Below are 25,293 nucleotides of genomic sequence, written 5' to 3'. Positions count from 1 at the left end.
ACATCTAGACAGGGATTGTGTTGCAGTACAACACTACGTCTGGTAAGGTGAAGGAAGTCATTGAAATGGGATGGCACAACATATTCCCTACAGATATGCTAAATGCTATAGAAGATGGTCCAACATTTATAAATAGTAGGGGTGCAAATACTAAGGAACTCTTCGAGAGAATTCCAAAACCTGTTGGTCAAAGATCTGCAAGGATGGGAAAATGTAAGGCATGAAAACATATCAATGATGGTCCGTATGTACAAGTTGGTAACTACAAAAGGTCCCTGGTGTGTCCAGGTTACTGTAATTGTAACACAAATATGGTTATATATGTGGCCACTTGTTTATCACGCACAGCGTTTTACGTCGGTATGACCACAAGGAAATTAAAACAAAGAATATTGGAACACACCAGGGACATAAAAAATAAAAAGTTAACTAATTCCTTGTACATGCATAGTAAGGACTGTTTGAATTTAAAAAAAATCATATTTTTTATCATCGACAAGATTTTGGGGGAGATTATAAAAATATACTTGAAGTTAGAGAATGCCTATGGCAAATTAGATTAGATGCCAGTACAAGACCTGGCATCAATGACACTTCATCTTTGGTATGTATATTAAAACATAAAGCTTTAAGTATTTGATATATTTGGGTTTTTCTAAAAAATAAAAATATAGGTGGAATTTTCAGGGGAAATGTTCTGAGACATGGTATCAGTAAACATTTGGATTGAATGAGCAGTAAAAAAGTTTTTTCAGTTTTTTCTGATTATTGAAAGTGTGTTGTATTGCTAAGAGTTAATTCTAGAGACCATTACAGCAACTTTATTGCATTTGGATGCTCATTGGTTGTAAAGTTGTTTGAATTTCATTTATTAAGGACTGTTTAAAATTTTACTAACTGACTCTGAGGATGCCCTAGTTGGGTGAAAGCGCTAAGTCAGTTGTGTTTGCACTTGTTGTTTGTCCTATTAAAGCTGATGGTGGTTTTACTTTTGGTTCACCAGTTTTATCTTTTTACGAGAGAGGAGGAAGAGCCTGCTGAGTAGATGGTAGAACATGCCAAGGTCCCAAAGCATTTCTTTTTGAGGTAAAGGTCTAAGGGTATACAACCAGCTGCAAAAGGTGGCTTACTATCACAAAGTATGTGCAAAACTCATTTAGCTGAACTGTAAATGCAATTGCCACAATGTTGAACCTTACAATAGCGAGCATTCACTGTTGTAAGGTTCGACATTGTGGTGCAGATCGTACTATAGTGGGGATCGGGAAATGTACCCTTTCCCTCACTGTAGTGTGATCGCTGAGTTTGTATATATAAGCAGGGGAAGTGTGGGGGGGGGGTGCAGGGGGCTTGCCACCCCCCTGCAAAAACTGTTTTTTAATGTTGAGCGGAAGGGAGCATTTCAGTAAAGTCGACATTCGACTTTACTGAAATTCTTACTTCGACATATTTTCTGTTCGGTCCTCTGATTTCCAAACATCTTAACACTTGAACATAGTGGATTCGACTATGTGATAGCAAACCATAAAAGGTCTTGGGTGCAAAACTTTTATAGATGTCATAGGCCTGGACAAAGTTTTCTGCTCAGAGGCAGAATATACAATTGGGGTGAAAGTGTCTGCACAGTCTACTTCCTACAGCCACATTTACCTTTTTTTAAAGACGTAAGTAGCAAAATAATAATGTAAAAGTCTAAATCTAGAAGAATAATAAAGATTTCCTAACAGGGTACTTATCTAAGCCTGAGCTCCAAAGCTATACTAGTTGAGGATGAAGACACTATTCACATGCTGACACTGAGGCATCTTCATGTACAAATTGCAACAAGAAATTTCTGAAGATCGCATGGGCATCTGCTCCTCTTATACCAGCATGCTCTTGCGTGCCTAAGGACTGCACAGTAGGAAAGAACCTGAGCTTGCGAAGATTGGCTAGATGGATGAGATGCATAACAGTGAAGTATCAGAAGTAATGAATACTGCATCAATGATCTAATAAAGAACATTTATGCAGGTACTCTTGCTCTCCATACGGCATACACAGTTAAATGAATCAAGAGATGAAGCTCTAATTGACAACTTGTAAACTGCACCCCCTGAAAGAAGCAATCAGTTTAGATAAGATGTCTGCTTTCATCTTGGTTTTCAGTGAAGAATAATCATATGGCAGACATTAATGTCAATACCTGGGCCAAAATATGTACACTACTCTCAACTGTTCTGTCAACATTAACCACAAATTTTACTCAATAAGATGATGAACAAAAAAAAAAAAGACTACCAGCCTGGTAATTGATCACAAGAGTCATAAAACATGCAAGGTGACGACGACATACTCAGCAAAGCAGTTTTACAGCAAAACATATCCAACAAGGTTACTGAATATCACAACTATGTAGTGCAAAACTGGATTGTGGATAAATCCCACATCTCAAACAACCCAACAAACTTTAGTACTCATGACAAGGGCATAAGAAATACACAAGTCAAGAGAATCTTCAAAGATGTCAATCAGAAGAAACAGCACCAGGGATGAAAGTCCGGCCATGCCCAGTCAGAAGAAACTGTGGAGAAAATACCAGGCTCTTTTCACCCACAAGATAGCCTAATGTAGAGTTGTCCCAGCTTTTTCCTTCTTTCACTAGCTCGAAAAATGAACTTGCCCTTTAAGCATATTTAACATTTTACATGCCTTCTTTCTCTGCCCTACCCCTCACCCTTTCCCCATCTGTCTTGTATCCTCCTGAATACCTCTATAGATTTCCTCCCCACTACACATTCTGGCAGCTCCTTCCATGGGTCCATAACCCTCTATGTGAAGCGATACCTTTGGCGATCTAAGGAGTATTTAGTCCCTTCAATTTGAAGCCTCTTCCCCTCCCCCTCCTTCCTGCGCAAAATGACCACTTTACATTTCCCTAACATAACCTTATGAACTAACATGTTTCTCCACTCTCTTCCAGAATCGAGTAAAAACAATTCTAGCTCTTGTAGTCACTGTTTCTATTTTCTCTCCATTTCACTAATTGTTATGGGAGCTACCCTACAGACTCTGTTCAGCAGACTCATGTCCAGTTCCTTATTGGCCTCTAGAACTGCACACAGTACTCAAGGTGTGGCTTAAGCAAGGTCCTGTAGAGTGGAAACATTACCCCTTTGTTTCTCAAGTTGGCCTCACCCCAAAGGTGCACCCCAGCTTTTTCTCTGCTACTGCTAATTCTCTCACTCTGCTGCTGGGTCTATTCCAGATTAACTCAATACCACCAAATCCCTTTCCTGCTCTGCTGCCAACAGATTCACTCAAATCTGCTGATAATTTCAAAAGCAAGGCTTATGTGGCCTCAAGTGCAGTACTTTGCTTTAGACTGCATTAAGCCTCAACTACCATTGACATGCCCACTAATATCTCCTACATCCTTCCTTAGACTCTTCCCACTTATCACTGTTGCCCTATTTTCTTTTTTCCCTTGGAAGTCTGAGACAAACAACTGAAGAGTACTGGATCCAAGATGGACTCCTGGTACGGCACGTCACCTAATTGCAGTCAGAATCCCTCTCACCACAACACTCTTGGTCCCACCATTCAATTATACAGTAATTTAGCTCTTCATTCTTGCACATTAACCCAACTGTTTGAATTTTCCTATCAGCCACCTTTGTGAGATCAAGTTAAAAAGGCATGCTGAAGTAGAGGGTAGATTGCATCTTCTGGCATTCCTCTGCCAAGTTCACTTGTATTTCAGTCAATAAAACTGGAAAGTCTAGCTCCACCCCTTTATAAAAATATCCTTTCTTAATAGTTTTGAGTAGCTTAGACTTATGACAGTTTTCCTTTCCCTTTATTGTGCGAGAAAAGTCAGCATTCACTGTGGAGGAAAGAGAGAAGTTTGCTAAACTACATGAGAAATTTTTACTAGAACGGGGACTTCTTGAGTGGTCTTGCAAGGAGATGGAACAGACTGATGACCCAACAAGATGCTTCAGTTGTGAAACAGCTGCTAACAATGTAAGGCAAAGGCCTAATTACTACACAAATGAAAGATAAGAAATAGGCAATGTAGTACAGAAGGGAATGACAGCTATAGGAAGTACTCAGGCAGCAATGTTAACATGGGGAACATGGCAGGAAGCACTGTTTCAATAGCCAAGAAAAAAAACAGTATCTTAATACAAAGCAAGGACTAGCATTTCATCCAATCACTGCCATTAACATATGGCTGGAACAGTGCAGTGAAACGAGCAAACAGATTAATGAAATGCAGACAACAGTAAGCCACATTTAGTCACTGGTAAGATCTGAAACTAAACTTTTCAGGGTTGCCCCACTCATCTAACATTTCTAAATATGCATGAAATCATGTTTTTACAGTACAAGTTGAAATAGAACACCCTCATTAATGGGTCAGAGACTGTGTTAATCCTTTTTTACTAATCACAACTCAACACTTTTTTTTCACACAGGTTTCTTGCTCTGGGACATGATCCCGTTGTTAGCATTGGCAATGTCACCATCCAGCAACTCTGAGCACATCCTGTCCCTAAAGCCTGACAGCTGGGCCCAGCTCCTATGTATGTATCAAGAAATAACAATGATGATTTGAAACATAAAATGCAAATTATGTTACACAATACCAAAAAATCGCCTCCCAGCTAACTGCACTACATAACACTGAGGGGGAAAGTACAGCAGTGTAATAACTTAGTGTAACATTAGATGTCCTACTGATCACTTAACAATATTCAGATACTACTGATTCCCAAAGCTTAGAGGTTAGAAAGGATGGCTGGACAGAGAGAGGAGAGCTGTTAACCAAATCCAGGAAATGCAGATCTGGCATAAGAAGTCCTTGATCTAGAAAAGGTGTCTAACAAATCCCACCCGCCCCTACTATTGCTTAATTTATATCTATCTAGCCACACCCAACTCCTCTACAACCAATCAGCAACAACCAATACTACAACCTCAACCAAACCCACCTGCCACCACGTCCCCCTCCCTCCTCCTTTACTCCCATACTACTACCAAATCTCGACCTAACTACAATGTCTATCCCCACACTTTTATTGCTAACCTTTCTGCCATCCCTGCTACTCATCCCATATCTACTCTCATCCTATGAGAACACAGGATACCTTGGCTTTCACTACCCTAGATTCAGAACCTCAACTCCTTCACTTACACACAATAACGCTCAACTTCCCCCTTCCCATATTCTTAACTCACCAACCCCATCCAATTATGTCCCTATTGGGCCTAAATACATCTGCCCCAAACCAAGGTACTATTACTGTACTCTACTCAGGATCTGGAATCTCATAGCTAGGATAAAAAATAACCTCACCATGGATGGTGACATCCAACCAAACCCTGGTCCAACCGCTACTATTGCCCCTAATCTCTCCACCAATTCCCCAACCAATATAGACCCCTCACAAAGACCCCCAGACTTCTTGCTGGCCTGCCATCTAAACATCAGAAGCATTAATAACAAAATCCAGCACCTACATGCCCTCCTGGCAGTATATTCACCTGATGTACTCTGCCTTACAGAAACATGGCTAAAACCTGACACTAAGGACAATGAAGTTCTGCCGCCAGGGTACAACATGCATAGACTTGATCATACCCCAAAAAAGGGCAGAGGGGTAGCAATACTCTAAGTCCACCTTATCTGTCACCATAGACACCCAACAACCCCCCCCCCCCATTCAATAATGCCTAAATTATTATCACAAAGCTACATATTAACAATCAAAAAAGCATAAACATTGTCTGTGTCTACATTCCCCCAGGGAAGAACACAGACACCCTTGAGGAGTTCCCAACCTGGCTCAATAACAACCAGCCACAGGAAACCATAATCCTCGGGGATTTCAACATTGATTGGAATGCCTGCTCCTCTCAATCCTAGACAACCCATGTAAACCTCCATGGATTTACCCAAACCATAACCTCACCCACTAGGCTAGGTAAATCACAAAACAAAGCCAGTACCCTGGATTGGATACTCATCAACAACTCCCCACATCTCTACACGGCAGGCACCTTACCAGATGATCTAAGTGATCACTGCCTCACATATATACTCAAGCTTAAGATTAACTACTGTCACCAACCCACCTATAGAACTATAAGAAGCAACAAAAAGTTTAACTAAAGGCATGCAACTGGTCTGCCCTAAAAAAACTTTCCCCTAGATGAAGCTGTCACTTATTTCACCCTCAAATTCCTGGCTATTCTTGACCTTCATGCCCCTAGTCAGACTAGGAGAACCAAGGTCAATGCTGCACCTTGGCTCACTAAAGATACTAGGACCAAAATTGCACTAAGAAATAAAGCATGGGCCACCTATCGGACAACTAAAACCCAACCTGACCAACTCTTACTTGGGCAACTAAGAAATTATGCGAAAAATCCATAACTATAGATAAAAAGAACTACTACTACCACCTACAGCAAGTACACCAATATAAACCTCAAAAATTCTGAGCAGGAATAAACAGACTCCTCCACACAGGACAAACCACCACCCCAAACCCCTATGCCACCAATCAAAAACCCTCAGAAGATGTTGCCAATTCCTTTAACACCTTCTTCACTGAAACCATCCAAACTTTAGAAAGCCAACTCATGCCCACTGGTTCTAATCCAAACGTAACCAATTCCAAAGCCATAACTCCCTTCAGTCTCCAACCAGTCTCCACTCAACTCATTAAGACTCTACTTAGGAAACTAAGACCCACCACCCTGGCTGCCGATCTCCTCCTAGCTGACTACTTACAAAAGGCTGCAGATGCAATTGCATACCCCATCTCTGTCCTTATCAATCGAACCACATCAGAAGCCATCATCCCCAACATATGGAAAATCTCACACGTCATATCTCTTCACAAGGGGGGCAGTTCCACCAAACTGTCTAACTACAGGCTCATAGCTATTTTGTCACCACTAGCTAAGATCATGGAGAAGTGTGTTCATATTCAACTCATGAAATATCTCACACAGAACAAACTACTATCCAACTCGCAACATGGCTTTAGGCCTAATCATAGCACCACAACAGCCCTCCTCTCATTCACAAACACTATAAACCATAACAATAACTTACTGACCTCCCGCTCTCTTCCTAGACCTATCCAAGGCCTTTGACATGGTGGATCACAAAATGCTAATTAACGGCTTGGAGGCCTACAACTTAAACAAAAAGGCCCTCCAATGGTTTGATTCCTACCTACAAGGCAGGTAACAGGCAGTACTGTGGCAGGGTAAACTCTCCTCACACCTCTCCATCAGACTTGGAGTCCCTCAGGGCTCAGTACTAGGTCCTCTTCTTTTCTCCATCTTTATAAATGAACTTAGCACAGTCATACCAGAGGCTACCTGCATTCAATATGCAGATGACTCGACCTTGATTTGCTCTGCCACCACCCCAGAAAATCTTACCACAATAACCCAAAGCACCTTCAACAAGGTTGAAAAATGGCTATTAAACCAACATCCAATACTAAATCCCAACAAAACTAAGTTACTTCTCTTCACCCCAACGTATAGGACCACCTCGCCACTGTTCAACATAACAGCTAATAATAGTACCATCATCTCCCCAGTAACCCAAACTAAACTGCTGGGTGTCACGATCGACAACCTCAGGTTTGATGTTCACAACAATCAGACTATAAAAACTATCAATAAAAAATTCGGTAGTCTCTATAGGATCAAATCATTCCTCACCCCACAGGCTAGAATTGCAATCACCCGCTCCCATCTTCTATCTACCCTTCTTTATGCCTCCCCTCTCTTCTCCCACCTGAGCAAAACCAATCTTAATAAATTATCATGTTACAACCACATTGCCAGATTTGCAACTGGCACATCCTACCGTACCCACCACTGTCGGAACCTAAATCTCCTGGGCTGGCTGGAACTACCCCAACCTCCTACAGCTCAACCAGCTCATACTTGCCCATAAAATGCTCCACCATCTGGAAATTACTCCAGCTCTAACAAACAATCTGCCCCTACAGCAACAATCGAACACTCCGCTCATCCGCCAAACTCCTAGTACTTACAATAAAATCCAACCATGCTGTAGGCGACTCCCTCTTCGCCAACTCTGTTGGTAAAAACTGGAACTCACTACCAGATGACCTTACCCTAGAGTCTTCACCAAGGATATTCAAAAACAAACTTAAAAGCCACTTCAAATCACACTGGATATGTCCCTGTACCAACCCCGACTAGTATCCCACATATCCTTCCCACCTCGCTTTTAATAAATGTCCTTACCCGTCCATCCCTCTTCATCTAACCAGGGATAATCTTCACGAAAGCTACTCAATGTATTGACTGTGTAAATAAATTATCTTAAACCCAAGGTAATATGTTATCAATAACAATTACTTGAATTGAAATGCAAGCCACGGGCCTCATGGATGGTTGCATTATTATGTCTGTAATCTGCTTGTATGTCTGTAACCTCAATTATTGGACTATGTATTTTTGTAATGCCTATAAACTAAGTGCAATGTTCCTAGTATTTGTAATATGTATATGTAACTTAGAGCTTTTTTCCCCCGGGACTCCGCTGAAAATGGACATGTATCCAGTTGGACCACCCCAGTTAACAAATGTAAAATAAATAAATAAACTGTGTAATGTTTAGTGAAGGTGTCTATATAGATGACCATATTGCTGCTTCCAGAATGGCTCTGGAATTAACACCCTTAAAGAAAGCACCAGAGGTGGATGCTTGCTTTAGTGGAGTGTGCTATCACATGTGAAAATAAGGTCTTGTCATCGTAGGAATAATGGAAGGAAATGGAATTGTCTGTTTTAAGACTGGATTGCCCAACATGACTTACAGGAAGAAGACAAAAAGTTGATTTTTTTTTTTTAATGTCTTTTGTGTTATCAGGGTAGAAATCCTAGTTATCTGTGCACATCCAAATAGTGTAGAAGCTGCTCTCCCATGATCTTTGGGTTAGGAAAGAAGGCAGGTAAAATGTAAAGCTTGACTGAGACATGAGTCATTGACCATCCTGGGCATGAAAGAAGGGTTACCCTCAAACAGACCCTGCCCTTATGGAAGATAAGGAAGACAGGGAGAGCCAGAAGAGCTTGAAGCTCAAAACACCTTCTGGCATGGGGCCACCAGTAAAACAGTTTTTGAAGTACAAAACTTTAAGTGTGTGGGAGCTACTGGTTCAAAAGAGGGAAAAGCAAGCTTTTCCAAAATGAAACTTGAGATCCCAGTGAGGTGGAACAGCCCTCCTGGGGGGAGGAAAGTGAAGGACAACACTTAGAAACTGCATAACTTCAACTTTTGAAAGCAAGGAGGGATTAAGTGGCATGCAGGCTGAAAGAGCAGAGAAGTGTGCCTTTTATACAGGAATTGGCTAGTCAAGTTTGGAGTAGCTCACAAAAAAAAAAAAAAAACTGCAGGGACTCCCTCTGAGGGGAATTCTTGTTCTTTTTATAACACCAAACAGAAAATCTTCTCCATTTGGACATAGCAAGAGTTTCTATTGGTAGGTTCTCTCCTACTGGACCACCCGAAAATTAGTGTTTGAAAGGGATTAAAATCACCTATCATCCACAGTGTCAGGTTGAGAGCCTGTAAGTTGGAATGAAGCAGAGAGTCAATCTTCTGTGTGAAAAAGTCTCTTTTGTAGGGCGATGTGTGGTGATGTCTCTGGCTAGGTGATGAAGGGGAAAACCAGTGCTGCCTTCGCCAGCAGGGAATCACTAAATATTTCTGGTCTGTCCTGTTGGATCTTCAGTAGAAAAGTACAGTTACACAAGTTCTACTTACTTGTAACAGCAGATGTTCATAACACACAATGTCTTACTGCTATTCTGGTAGTACTGCCCTGTTAAACTTCCCTCTGGCAGTTTCTCAAAGCTTTAACTTCCTCCTCCTCCTACTTGTCTGTGGCTGTGAATAATCAACTGGCTCCCAGAGCAGGACAGTCCTCCACAGCAAGAGACAAGAGTCCTCAGTTTCTTTTTTCCCTTGGGCCCAAAAAGAAGAGCAGATGTAAAAAACAAAAGTTAAGTATTCACCATCACTGGCAGATCTGTGTCATTTTCCATCCTTCCTCAACGTATAGGTCCAAATCTGACTTTGGCCACTTCCAAGCTATGGATCCAGTGTTCAGGTTCTTCCCCTTATCCATAATCCTCGTGTACAGAACACTCTACCTCAAACTGAGTTTGCCCACAAGAAGGAAAAACAGACAGAAAAACAACGTAAAGAAAACCAGCTGACATACAAGCATAACAGTAAAAAAGGCAACATCAAGGAGCCAAGGTTAAGTTAGCCAGAGTCATCTATCTATAATACTGTGAAACACTATAAAAAGCAAAAGAAAGGTGGAAGGGGGTGGGTAGTTCAGGAATGATAGAAAGACAACACACAGATCTATCATTTTGTTGAGTGCCTAACTTTTGTACCCAATGTTTTTTCTGTCCATTCCTCAGTGTATGGGATAAAGTCCCCAGCTACTGTTACACTTTGGTGATTCTAAAGAAGAATATTTTGGAGTACAACTGAACTGAAGGAAGCTCTTGATCTGGAATGAAAGTCCAATTTATAATGAGAAAAAAAAAGTATGAACCTGGGTAGCCCCAGCACAGATGTAATCAAACGGTACTGTAGAAAATGCTGTAGATGAAATCACATATCTAGTCGTACAAGCCTTTGGAATTGAAGGTAAAGATAAACCTTTTTGTTGGTAGACATGGTATGTACTGACACAGCCAACATGAGAATGTGACTTTGGATACTCCTTTTCTCAACTTACTAGAGAAGGAAATTAACAGCTGATCAGTTTCTTCTGAAGGTTTTCCTTCAACGTAAGTAAAAACATAACTGACTGTGAATATCTAGTAAGTGTAAAGCATATTCACCAAGCAGACTTATGGACTGATTGACAGAAGAGTCAGAAGCCACCTTTGGAAGGAAAGAGGGATTAGTTTAAATATGTACTCTGTCTTTGTGAAAAAAATAGGCAAGGAGGTCCTTAAAATAAGGCATGAGGCTCAGGAACACACCTAGCAAAGTAACTGCAATCAAAAATAAGTTTTTTCCATGATAAAAACCTTAGGTCAACTTTGGGGTGGTTTGGGGGTTGGCATAACAGTTAAGGTGTTTACCTCACAGACAAGAGGCATGTGGTTTGATTCTCACCAAGGGAAAATTGGCTAGGCTTAAAATGGTCCAAAAGGACAGCTGACCTAGTACTTAATGAACCTTTGGCAGCAAGTTCAAAGCGAGAGGCAACAGCAGCTTGTAGTAAAGTAGTATATCCCAGGGAAGAACTGGATCTCTAAGCAGATGGTGCAGTTGAAACGTTCATTTGTGGAAAGCTTTAGACAGCCTAACAGGTACTAGAGGTGTATGATTCTTGCTAAAGTGAGAACATGATATGACTGCTAACTGTATTCTAATCATGGAGTAGCTGGCACCGTTTTGAAAAAGATCAGCAAGAAAATCTAAAATTGCCAAAACAGGAGCTGAAAAAGGGTTAAAATTATTTTCAATCATCCAAATGGAGAATCTTTTCCATTTGTTTTTATAAATATTATGCGGGAGTTTCAGGGAAGAAATCAGGATGTGAACTACTGAGGGAGGAAACCTGGACTGTCTAACCACTAATGGAATTGGAGAAACTGTGTGTACAACTTGAGGGACTGAATGCCCAAGTGAGGTGAACCAGACTGGGAGGAGTGTAGATCCAGGTCTGCTCCCATGACCCAAGGAGGGTGTAGCAGATAAGACCCCAGGAAGGGGAACCACACTTGACAAGACCAGTAGGGGGGCTATGAGGATGACTGTGATCTTCTTAGTCAATGCTATCGGTAGAAATTTGGGGATCAAAGGTGCTTGTGGAAAGGCATAAAGGAGTCCTGGTGCCACTTGTGGGTCAGAGTATCTCTGGGAGACTCTCCCTCTGGAGGCATACAAGTGAAGAACTTGTACTCTGTTTTGGGAGATGCAAAGAAATCATACCAAGGTCAGCCCCAATGGCTGAAAATTTGCTTCGTGACAACTGGACTGTGAGACCACTTGAGAGGGAGGACAGATCTGCTAAAACTGTCTGCTAGAACACTGGATTTCTCTGGAATATGCATTGTTATTAAAAAGTGTTGAAGAGACTGGCCACTGCCACATTCTCATGGCCTCTTGACATAATGGACAAGATCCGATTCTTCCCTGTTTGATGTACCAAAAACTGCCATGTTGTCTGCATGCATAGATATTGCGTCTGAGGGGAAGAGTCCTGAAAGGCCTGCAATGCTAGGAGAACTTCTCTCATCTCCAATACACTGATGTGTAGACTGGCATCTGATGGGGACCACATACTTTGGACTGTCTTTCCCATGTAATGCCCCTCCGCACCCCAAGTCAGAAGCATCTGCGGTCACAGTGACTTGGGGAGGGGGGAAGAATGAATGAGTATCCTAGTAATACATGTGAAGATTCCATTCATCACTGCATGTGTGTCCTGCAAATCTTACTTGGGGATACTTGAAAAGACATGGGCTGTTTTCTGATTAATTGAACCACCAGTATCCACTGAAGCACACACATACAGTATCTTGCCAAGGAAACTAGTGTGATGGAAGCTGCCATGTAACCCAGAAGATGAAGGATTAATCTTGCTGGCAGCTTCTGATGGGACGGAACAGCTACAGCTTTTTGGTGAACTGATGTTATTCTTATTTGGGTAAGTTTTGCTATTTGAAATTTTAATAGAAACAGTGCCCCACTGAACTCTAAGTACTGAACTGGATGAAGCTTGGATTTCTGTAGGTTCGCTATGATTCCCAGGTCTGAGTCTCCATATCGAAGGAGTAGATTCATGGTATGGTTGGTTATGAGCAAGTCTAAACAATGGAACACCCAGAACCCTTACAGATGGAGACTAGTTGTGACAACTGCCATACATTTTGTGAACATCCAGGGGGCTATGTTGAGACTTTAAGGCAGAGCTCTGAATTAAAAGTGACTGGCCACCAGCTGAAGTGAAGGCACTTCTTAGAATGTCTGTCCATTTTTGTGTGATAGTACGCATCCTGAAGATCTATGGTGCATATCCAATAATTTTTTTCTCAGAAGAGGAAGAGACTGTACCACGACCATCTGGAATTCGGTCTTTTTTAGAAATTTATTCAAGTGACTTAGGTCCCCATTTTTCTTTGGCACCAAAAAGAACCTTGAATAAATTCTCAATCTTCTATAGTCAGGTGGAACCTCTTGTATAACTCAGTTGTCTAACAGTGCCCTTATTTCTGAAGCAGCAACTTCCCTTGGGGGGGGGGGGGGAGAAACATCAGGCAGGATGAAAAGTAATGAAATATCTCCTGGTAATGATCCTTTTCACCTTTTTAATTTCTCCAAGTCTTTTGCGCTTCTAATACCATGATGGGAATGGACCCCATTCCTAAGTCAAAGTATGATTAAAGTTCTTGAAATTAGTATTGTTTCAATTGGGCTTCTTCACAGCACCTGCAATATGCCCAGTATTGACTCTTTCTGTAATTCATACGGCATTACATGTATCGTTAACATATCTAAGAACAATTGTAAATTCTTTTTTATAAGACCTGTTGCTTCTACTATTGGAACGGTCTGCATATCCTTCTTCCACATTGCTCTCATTTCTGCCTGTAAATCCTAGGATTTTATGACTCTGTCTCTCTGTACATATGACACTGTAGTCACTGGGTGTAGCAATTTCAATGATCAGTACTACTTTTGTCTTCTTTTCACGGACTATTACATCTGGTTTTCTCGCATCTCTTTTTGAACTGTTGGTAATGGGTAATCCCATGTGATAATGCTTTGTGGGCTCACGTTTCCAATGTTTTTAAGCTACTCCAATATTATAATGTTTGCATAATCCCCAATGGCCACATTATTATACCTTTCAGCGTAGTCCTTCTGCCCCTAGTATATCACAACCAGCAACAAGGACGTGCGAATGCTTCCAATTCAGTTTTACAAAATATACATTTTTCTTTCTACCGCATGTTCAATGGACTTTGTAAACCAATGTGTTTTTAAGTCCACTATCTTGGGCTGCCAATATTAACCTTTCGTGTTTTGGTTTAAATCTACCTCTCCTTAATCATTCCTGAGTTCAATTCTGATCAACAAGAGGTTGTTCCAAGAGTTTTCTATACTTGCAACTAGATTTATGCATTTTTCATATTTCTTGCCTTCTTATCTGATCAGTCACCTTATAGTCTTTTCTTTTGTTTTTTTGGCACATTCAGTTGCTGCCGGATTTTTATCTACTTCTGGTTTGATTTGCATTCCGGCTTGACATGGATATGCGTCTGCTAAACTACGCAGGGAAGGCATCTTAGACATTCTCTTCATGTTTTAAAACCTTCGCTATGTTTCGGTCTTATGAGGTCAGCAGATATGTATGCAGTTCTACGATTGTAAATCTATACATGTAATCAATTTCGAGGAGGTTCACACCTCCTTCAAAATGGGGAATATATTGTCTTGGCATACACTGATTTTTATAAATCATTTAATAAGCATGAAGTATCCTTCTTAATTTCCTGTCCATCTGATCCAACACCTTTTTGGGGCCAGTCAATCACTGCAAAACTGTAAGTCAGGACAGGAAAAGCAAATTGGTTTATGGCCTGGACTTTGTTCCTAGATGTCAGCTCTGTTTTCAGTATTAATTTTATTCTTCTAAAATATTTTTAAGTTTTATTCACATTTGCAAATGTTTTATTGTTGCTCAATCATCAACTCCCAGACATTTATACACTCCATCTTGCTCAAGTTCTTTCATATGATGTTTTATTGGTGCTGCAGCTTTCCTGCTTCAAAGACTGCTTCTGCACTTTTAAGACCATCTGAAAAAGTCTTGACCACTTGCAGTTGTGCTATCAGTTCCTTATCTGATGAAGTATACAGTTTTAAATCATTAAATCATTCACAAAAAGAATATAAGAAGTCTTTAAACTGTTGTTTTCTGGGAGCCAAACTGTAGCCATGACCTAATCTGTTAAGTAGACAGCTTTATGGGTTAAGGGCAAGACAAAAGAGCAGCAGTGACAAAGAATCCCCCTGGAATATCCCCCTTTGATTTTTTATCCCTGGAAAAATAATTTGTCCTTCATCATGGCTTAACTGGAAAGTCATTTGCCACCGTTTCATGGTTGCTGCAATGTAATCTATCACTGAAGGGTGCATCTTACATACTTTTAAACACTCTTATCCATGAAGGTGGAATAGTGTCAAACTTTTTTTTTTTTTTTTTTTTTTTTTACAGTCTATCCATGCCATACTTAGATTCTTCCCCTTTTTACAGATCTTAAGTGACAGATGTCCAGGTTGCAAGATGCAGGGATAAGTGCCCCCCCCCCCCCACTCCAACTGCCTCCAGGTTGTACCAGTCCAGTAACTCTTCAGCAGTGCTGGAAAGGCTTCTCAGAGGTTCACTGAAGCCTTGATTTTGCGGACCACCTCTGCCTCGGGAGTGATATTTATTATGAGTTCTCCCTTCTGACACAGGGGGGCTCTGTCGTCAGAAGTGTCAAGTGTATATTTCTGAGATTTGCAAAACTACATTCTTTTATTTCCTTTTTCTTTCAGGAGAAAGTCCTTTGATGGGTGGAAATTTCAATCCCTAAGGCAGATAGACACTTCTAGCAATAATCTTACTTTATGACCTAAAAGTGGTGACCTGTTGTAAGGGGTGTTTACGAAGGATGTCTTTAAATGTTCCGCAAAGTCACACAGCCATGGCCAAGCATGTCTCATGATAGATATGTCCATGCTGGCTACTCTAGATGCACCTTCTATGGCATTGGAGATGAGGTGCATAAAAATATTGGACAAAGAAAGAAGGGTAGCCAGCTTGAATCAATGGATTTTCACTGATCCGCAGGCAAGGTCCCTGAGAGGGATTAGGAGATCTCCTTAAACAAAACCCTCTAGACAAGTGTGACACTTGCATAGTAATTCAATGCTCTCATCGAAAACGCAGATGAGGTGTACACACACTTTTTGAATCTGTCCAATGTCCAAGACACCCTGACTGGTGGGTGGATACAGGAACTCTCCTCCGCTAGTTCTTTCTTAGTGACTGCCACCACCACTGAATCTACCACCTAACCCTTGCTTCAATATGGATGGTCTTTAGCAGCAACAAGGAAAATGTCAGTTTTTTTGAGGTCAGGCTCAGCTACATCTGCCTCCTTCCATGCCTGCTTAGAGATCAGGTCTACCAACTCATCAGTGGGTGGAACTACCCAAGACTAGGCCAGAACCAAAAGCCTCAATAAAGACCAACTCCTCTGTAGTAGGCATTTGTAAAGACCATCTCCCTTTCTGTCTCAGAAGTTCAAGGATTCCTCAGAATGAGACATCCTCAAGGTGGGATCTGAGGGAACCTTCTCCTTCAAAGTCAGTATCTGTGGCAGGGGAGTTCCTCAGGGGAATACAAATATATATTTTTTTTGCACTTGTATTTCCTCTGTACCTCCTCCGTGGGTTATTCAGGGGAGGACTCGCAAGCTGACATAATCTCTTCTATGAAAACTGGGTCAAAGCGTTCTGGATACTGGCTGTCCCAAGGGCAAAAGAAGAGTAGGCTGTGGACCCTGGGAAATTCGAAGGGGGAGGGGACAGATCTGATTTCAATGAGGTATATGCCTCAAATGCAGAGCTCTACATAGATCTGGGGAGCCTAGTCTCAAGAAGCAAAATTCCAGAGGATGGCTCAACCCTGGATACCATTCAGTTATGATCACAGGCTGATGCCAGAGCCGAATGTTCAAGGACTGAAGCACCAAGGGGAAGGAACAGATCCTACTGCCTCAGATCCAATCTTGCCCTGTTGGAGTCTATGCCAACTATTCAACTCTGAGATTTAGCTGGGTGCAACGAGGTCAGAGTCAACCAGATCAAAGAACTCATTGGAGTCGAGGAAGAATCTACTCTTGGCTCAGATGCCAATCTTCCCTGGGGATGGTTGGATTGGAGAAGGAGCCATAAGAGAATGAGGGGAAATAAACAACTCCCTTGGATCAGTAAGTGCCCGGAGCTGGGATGACCCACAGTTAGACTTGGTATGAAGAAATCTCATCATCTTGTCTATGTCTGCTTCACTGAGGCTCTTAGAAGACCTAGCTGACTTAAAGGAAGAGATAAAGAAAAGTGGTCTGGATTGCAAAACTGGAGAATGCAGCCCAGGAAAGATCATATCCAGAGAAAACCTGGGTGGAGTACATGATCCTAGAACTATCACATCTGAAAAAAGCATAGGGTCAGAGGGTTTGAGATTGCTGGAGCGAAAGAAAGTGTTCAAGCCAAGGACCTCTTCCTAGATATTTTGGGCTTGTTCTCACCTTTATCCTCATCTTTTGAGGGTTTTTCTTTGGCTTGTCAAATGGAGAAGATAAAGAAACTGCAGACATACCAGACACAGAAAGAGAGTCATCTGCTGATGAAGGGGAAAGTAAACCCTTTCAATATCAATTTATTTCTCCGTTCAATAACTGCCCTTTGATCAAAGGCTTCACAAATGGAGCAGGTGGTGTCCAGATGCGACAGACCTGAACAGTAAATACATTTTTCAGGTGCATCTGAATTACGGAGACTGTGTGAACAAGCTACACATTTTTTAAACCAGCAAGGGGTTTTCTGCTATTCTGAAAGAAAAAAAAAAACAATGAAGAACACTGTAAAAATGACTGTACAGTTGCAAAATTTTTTTGTAAAGAAATAACTCTGTATAAAAAATATCAGTGTTTCAGGGGAAAAGAAAAAAAGTCTCACTCCAAAGACTGCTAAGCAACAAGGAGAGGAAATGGAATAGTATCAGGGAAACAATGAAGAGAAAAGAATTGCGTTGAAGGAGAGAAAGTAATAAGGAAATAAACTCAATTTATCTCTTGACAAAAACACACTACACGACAGAGCACCCACAGATCTGTCCTTTCACTTGTGGCAGCAAACAAGATCTGAAGTAGCTCGTTCTATGTACAGAGGTCATGGGTAAGGGAAGGAGCCTGAAAACCAGATTCAAAGACTAGAAGTGTCTGAAGTCAGATCAGTATTGGATCAGAGACCTGTACATTGAGGAATGCACAGAAAAGACATCAGATAGTACAGTTTTGTACCTACCATAAATGTAGATGTTCGAAGATCCACATTGCTGCAGTCCTTACATATGGGTAGTCCGCTGTCCTCGGTCGGCCCGAATATCAAAGTATTAGGCTGACGTCGGTCAAGGCGCTTAAAACTGACATCAGGACGTCAGGGTACAAAAGCGCATGACCGACGTCATTTCCTCAGTCTTTTCTTGCCCCAGATGTCAGAAGGCCCTAACAAGAAAGGCCAAAGCCAAAAACCAGCAAAACCTAACCAACCACCCGTGCACTAAAGTACAGTTTTGTACCTACCATAAATGTAGATGTTCGAGGATCCACATTGCTGCAGTCCTAACTATTGGGTAGTCCGCTGTCCAGTCGGCCCGAATACCAAAGTATATGGCTGACGCCGGTCAGGGCGCATTAGACTGACGTCAGTACGTCAGGGTACTAATGCGCATGACCGACGCCATATCCTCAGTCTTTTCTTGCCCCAGATGTCAGAAGACCCTGAAAAGCTAAGGCCAAAACCAAAAATTCCAAACATACCTGCACCAAAAATATGTACAATATATACAAAATTACCAGAATATAACCTCACCTACACAACCACCCTTAAACACAGAGGTGAAGGAGGGAGGTGGTGGACTGCAGCAATGTGGATCCTCGAACATCTACATTTATGGTAGGTACAAAACTGTACTATGTTCTTCATTCCACATTGCTGCAGTCCTAACTATTGGGTAGAATCCCAAAGCAGAGGTAAGGGAGGCTGGCAAATCATAAGGAAGCAGGAACTGACAACATGCCTTGCAAAATAGCTGTGGCAAAACCAGCCCTAGACTTAGAGTAGAGAGGAAGGTGATAATGCTTAGAGAAAGTATGCACTGAACTCCAAGTAGCTGCCTCCAAAATATCCTTAGTGGCCACCCCTTAGAAATGCTGTAGAAGTGGCAGTAGCCCTAGTGGAATGAGGCCTAATTCCAGCTGGAATCTCCTTGCCATGATGGGAATAACAAAATGCAATGCAAAACCCAATCCACCTAGAAATAGTTTGTTTTGACACAGGCTTGCCCTGCGAACCCAAAGCAAAAGAAACAAACAACTGCTGAGACTGCCTAAAATCCTTAGTCCTGCTCAAATAATAACGCAATTGCCTGTGTACATCTAAAGTGTGCAAAATCTTTTCCCCTTTATTTTGGGGATCTGCATAAAAAGTAGGCAAATGAATAGTTTGGTTTAAAGCCACACTAGAAACCACCTTAGGCATAAAGGAAGGATTAGTACGTAAAGATACCCTATCCTTATGAAAAATCAAAAGGCTCTACTGCCATAAGGGCCTGCAACTCAGAAACCCTTCTTGCAGAAGTAATGGCCAACAAAAAGCAGTCTTCCATGACAAATATTTCAATTCAGCAGTAGCCAGGCTCAAAAGGTTGTAGAGTAAGTTTCTCCAACACAAAATTGAGATCCCAAGCAGGAGTAGGAGCTCTACGGGGGTCTTATATTCTTTGCCCTCTAAGAAATTGCTTGAACAAAGGATGCGAAAACAATGGTGGGTCACAATCATAGTGAGCTGAAATTGCTGCAGCATGAATCTTAATGGAAGAGAAAAACAAACCTTTGTCCAATAACTCAGTAAGATATTGAAGAGCCACACTCAAATTAGGCTCAGAAATCTCCAAATTGTTTGCTGCACTCCAAAATAAAAATCTCTTCCATTTTTCTGCGTACACTTTCCTTGTACTAGGTCTTCTGGCTTCCATAATCACATTTAAAACTTGTTGAGGAAGTTGAGACCTGCTGTCTTTCAAAACAGAATATGCCAGGCTGTTAGATGAAGAGATTGAAGCTTGACATTGAGCAGGTGACCGTCCTCTGAGACAACAGGTGTGGAATCAAGGGTAAAGGCCATGGAGGCTTCCTTACCAGACTCCTCAGTAATGGGTACCAGTGCTGCCGAGGCCAATCTGGAGCTATTAAAATCATCCTTGGCTTGTCTTGTCTGACCTTTAGAAGCACCTTTGGGAGAAGAGGCAGAGGTGGAAAAGCATACACATGAAGATTTTTCCAACTGAAAGAAAGAGCATCCACTTTCCAAGCTGTGTGATGAAACCTCTTTGTGCAAAACTTTGGCAGCTGGTGGTTTAGTGGAGAAGCGAACAGATCTATGTCTGGAGTTCCCCATGACACTGTCAATTTTGAAATACATGAAGATCCAGTTTCCACTCGTGGGGATCCATGATTTGTCTGCTTAACACATCTGCTAAGGAGTTCTGTGCTCCGGCAGAAACCTTGCCTGAAGAGTTAGTTGCAAGCTGAGCGCAGTCTCCCATAAAATCATTGCTTGCCTGCACAATGGGTAAGAATGTGTTCCCCTTGTTTGTTGATGTACCACATGACAGTTGTGTTGTCTGTTAGAATCAACACCTGCCCTGGAAGAAGTAACTCCTTGAAAGCCATTAATGCAAACTGGACTGCTAACATCTCTTTCATGTTGATATGTAGATGCTGTAGTCTGGCAGGCCACTTGTCTTGTATCCACTTTCCATTTAGATGAGCTCCCCAAGCAATGTCTGAGGCATCTGTCGTTAGAATCTGACTCGCCTCTGGCCGGGTCACAGAGAGTCCCTTGTTTAGGTGACATTCCTGAGCCCACCACAAAAATTCCTTTTGAATGCAAGGTATTATTTGAATGACAGTGTCCAAATCCTGGCAGTGCTGTGTCCATACATTTTGAGATACCATTGCAGCTTCCTCATATGCAGTTTGGCATTGGGAAGCACCAGAATACAAGATGCCATGAACCCTAAGGCTTGAAGGACTGTCCTTGCAGTCAGCCCGGACTGAAGAGATAGTTGATGGAAGTAACTGGAAAGATTCTTTTGTTTGTCCGGGGTTAAAAAGGCCATCTGGGCTGCTGTATTCAGTCTCACACCCAGAAAGCACATGTCTTGAGAGGGTACTAGACTGGACTTTATTTCGTTCACAGAATACCCTAGGCATCTTAGCACTGCTATGACATAATCCAAATGCTGTAGCAGGTCTTCCTTTTCTTGAGCTAGAATCAGGTAGTCGTCCAAGTAAGGATAGATTTGAATTCCTTTTAGCCTGAAGTAAGCTATCACTGGAGCCAGAACCTTTGTGAATACTCTGGGCGCAGTGGATAAGCCAAAGGGCAATGCAGAGAACTGATAATGAGAATTTCCAGCTCGAAAACGCAGATACTTCCTGCAACTTAGTCTTATAGGCACATGAAGGTAAGCTTCCTTCTAAAGTTACCATCCAGTGATCCTTGCCCAGCAGAGGTAAAAGCTGTTGTAACGTCAACATTTTGAACTTGGGAATGTCCAGATAAGTGTTGAGGATAGATAAATCCAAAATTGGCCTCCACGTGTTCCCCTTCTTCGGTACTAGGAACAGGCGAGAATAAAATCCTAGGCCCCTTTCTGGCACAGGAACTGGCTGAATGGCCCCTATGTGGAGCAACAGAGAAATTTGCTTGTGAGCCTCTTGTCTTTGTAGAGGAGGAATGTCTGGCATGCCTTTGAAAGGAGGCATGGTATGGAAATAAAACCTGTAACCGTGGTGAATGATATCCAGAACCCATCTGTCTTGGGTAATTAAATCCCAATTTTCTTTGAAAAGAGACAGCCTTCCTCCCAAAGGTGCTGCCAGGCGAGAATGTACTGGCAGCTGAAAAGGCAGGTCATTGGGTCTGCTTACGAAAGGACTGACCCCTGCCCTCACCAGAAGTCTGAGCAGGGGAACTCCCTGTCCTAGGCCTAAAAGAACCTTGAGCTCTGCCCCTACCACGTCTAGACCTACCCCTAGACTGGGAATCATAAGCAGGATAAGTCCATCCCTTAGTAGGCCAATTTCTACTAAACTTCGGAGGCTGCACCTGCAAAAAATCCTTAACAGTTTGCATAGACTTAGCCTTGTCCTCCATTTTCTTTAAGACTGCTTCCACAGGCGAACCAAACAACACATCAGACCCTACGAAGAACAGAACCAGTGGCAGCCACCCTCGAGGAGGCCTGCACAGCATCAAAACCACATTGCAAGGAATGTTTACCCACCTGTTCAGACACATGAACTAAATCCTGCAACTCTTTACACTCAATACCTACTGCCAGAGCATCCACCTTAGATTTCAATTGTGAAAGGAGATAATTCTGATATTTTAACATGTGAAACTGACAATTCAACGCCCTCATGGCTAAAGTGGAAGAAGTATACACTTTCTTTCCCCATCTATCCAAAGCCCTTGCCTCTTTATCAGGAGGAACAGGATTTTTAACAACAGAGGCCTTCACACCTTTAGGCCCCTGAGAGACAGTTTCGGGTCTGCCCTAGGACTCTTAAAAGATACTTATGAGCTTCAGGCACCCTATAGTACCTATCCGGTTTAACTGGGGCAGGAGGCAAAGAATCAGGATTGAGGGAAGCCTCTGCAAAACATCTTCCACCACATTCAGAACAGGAGGTATAGCTAAAGGCCTATGCTGGGGTAAAACAAGAATTCCCTAAGCCTCTTCCTGGAATCAGAGAAATCTCGACCTTCCCATTTAAAATGCTCCCTCATGGAATGCAGAGTCTCTGAAAATGAAAAATCCTCAGGAGGAGAAGCTGAAGGAGTAGAATCATCCACATCAGAATCAGAATAAGGAGGATACTCCTGCAAGTCTTCAGCCGAAGACTCAGAAGCCTCGAACATTGCTCAAAACTCTCAAACTCAGGTTCCACCCTAGGCCTCTTATCAGGAGGGGCATAGAACCTCTAATCATAGTAATCAAATCCTCTGCCATTTTAAGCATATGTTTCTTAGGCAAAGACCCTGAAGCACTAGGAGAAACCCCCACTGAAGTTAAACTTGGCCTGCCTCTCAAAGAAGCCTTGGAAACAGAAGGGAGGCTCTAACCACCTTAGGAAGAGAGGGAAGAACAGCCACCTGAGAAGCCCCTCAGCCTGGACTACTTACTGAGAGGATACATCCTGTAACAGTAAAGTCTCTCCCTGAGACTCCAAAGAAACACCTGGCAAAACCTCCGGCTCCACTGAGCCTTCTAAAGATCCGACGTCTGGGACTGTCGGTTCTTCCACTCTAGGCTTTGCTGCTTTGTCCTTGCGCTTTTGTCAAGCGTGCGCCGGAGCCTCCGACGGCATTTTATAATTACAACGCTTCCCAAAAACTAACCTGGCACAGTCTAACCTTCTCTTAATAGTGCGTTTGTTAAATCTAGCACAACAGCGGCATCAAACAACGTCGTGCTCAGGCCCTAAACAAGGTATACACAAAGTATGGTAATCCCTATGAGGTATCTGTTTCCCACAAGAAATACAGTTATTCACTTTTTCTGACATCCGGTTAAATACTGAGGCAAGAAAAAACCAAAATATTCCCCAACGGGGTACTTAGCCAACTTTGATTCGGTCTGAAACTCTGACTTCAGAAACTTTCAGAACGCCAACCTGCACTCGCAAAATTGCTTCTGCATCGGACCATGCGGCAAAAGACTGAGGATAGGGCGGCGGCCATGCGCATTAGTACCCTGGCGTACTGACGTCAGTCTAATGCGCCCTGACCGACGTCAGCCATATACTTTGGTATTCGGGCCGACTGGACAGCGGACTACCCAATAGTTAGGACTGCAGCAATGTGGAATGAAGAACATCCATATTTACAATATGTACAACACAAACCACACCACCACCTTCAACAACAGAGGGGAAGGAGGGAGGTATGGACTGCAGCAATGTGGATCTTCGAACATCTACATTTATGGTAGGTACAAAACTGTACTATGTTCTTCATCTCACATTGCTGCAGTCCTTACATATGGGTAGAATCCCAAAGAAGAGGTAAGGGAGAATGGCAAAACTATAAAGCATTAGGAGCTGCCAACATGCCCTGTAAAATTGCAGTGGCAAATCCAGCCCTAGATTTAGAGTAAAGTGGAAGGTGGTAATGCTTAGAGAAAGTATGCACTGAACTCCAAGTAGCTGCTTCCAAAATATCTTTAGTAGCCAACCCCCTTAAAAAAGCTGTAGAAGTGGCAGTAGCCCAAGTGGAATGAGGCCTAATCCCAGCTGGAATCTCCTTACCATGATGGGAATAACAGAAAGCAATACAAAACTCAATCCACTTAGAAATAGTTTGTTTTGAAACAGGTTTGCCCTGAGAACCCAAAGCAAAAGAAACAAACAACTGCTGAGACTGCCTGAACCCTTTAGTTCTGCTCAAATAATATCGCAACTGTCTGTGTATATCCAAAGTGTGCAAAATCCTTTCCCCTTTATTTTGGGGGTTTGCATAAAAGTAGGCAAATGAATAGTTTGGTTTAAAGCCACACTAGAAACCACTTTAGGCATAAAAGAAGGGTTAGTACGCAAAGACACCCTATCCTTGTGGAAAATTAAGAAAGGCTCAACTGCCATAAGGGCCTGTAATTCAGAAACCCTTCGCAGAGGTAATGGCCAACAAAAAGCAGTCTTCCATGATAAATATTTCAACTCTGCCGATGCTGCAGGCTCAAAAGGTTGTAGAGTGAGTTTCTCCAACACAAAATTGAGATCCCAAGCAGGAGTAGGAGCTCTACGTGGGGTCTTATATTCTTTGCCCCTCTAAGGAATTGCTTAAACAAAGGCTGAGAAAATAATGGTGGGTCACAGTCATAGTGAGCAGAAATTGCTGCAGCATGAACCTTTATAGAGGAGAAGGACAAACCTTTGTCCAATAACTCAGTAAGGTATTGAAGTGCAACACTTAAATTAGGTTTAGAAACATCAAAGTCCTTTGCTGTACTCCAAAATAAAAATCTCCTCCATTTATCTGCGTAAACTTTCCTTGTACTAGGCCTTCTGGCCTCCAAAATAACATTCAAAACTTGTTGTGGAAGCTGAGACCCTCCAGGGTTTAAAACAGAATATGCCAGGCTGTCAGATGTAGAGAATGAAGTTTGACATTGAGTAAATGACTGTTCTCCTGAGACAGCAGGTGAGGAATCGAAGGCAAAGGCCATGGAGGCTCCTGTACCAGACTTCTCAATAATGGGTACCAGTGCTGTCGAGGCCAATCTGGAGCTATTAAAATCATGTTTGGCTTGTCCTGTCTGACCTTCAGCAGTACCTTCGGGAGGAGAGGCAGAGGTGGAAAGGCACACA

General features: G+C 42.2%; 1 protein-coding gene across 1 annotated transcript in view; it reads right to left on the bottom strand.

Moving 5' to 3' along the window:
* Nucleotides 1–25,293, bottom strand: part of SMG5 (SMG5 nonsense mediated mRNA decay factor) — a 2,571,376-nt gene that overhangs the window by 948,950 nt on the left and 1,597,133 nt on the right. The window lies entirely within an intron of this gene.

This window comes from Protopterus annectens, chromosome 8.part0, assembly GCF_019279795.1.
Source record: "Protopterus annectens isolate FY-2018-M chromosome 8.part0, PAN1.0, whole genome shotgun sequence".
Lineage (NCBI taxonomy): Eukaryota > Metazoa > Chordata > Ceratodontiformes > Protopteridae > Protopterus > Protopterus annectens.
The sequence above is the reverse complement of the archived record's forward strand: the minus strand, read 5'-3'. Positions and strand labels throughout refer to the sequence as shown.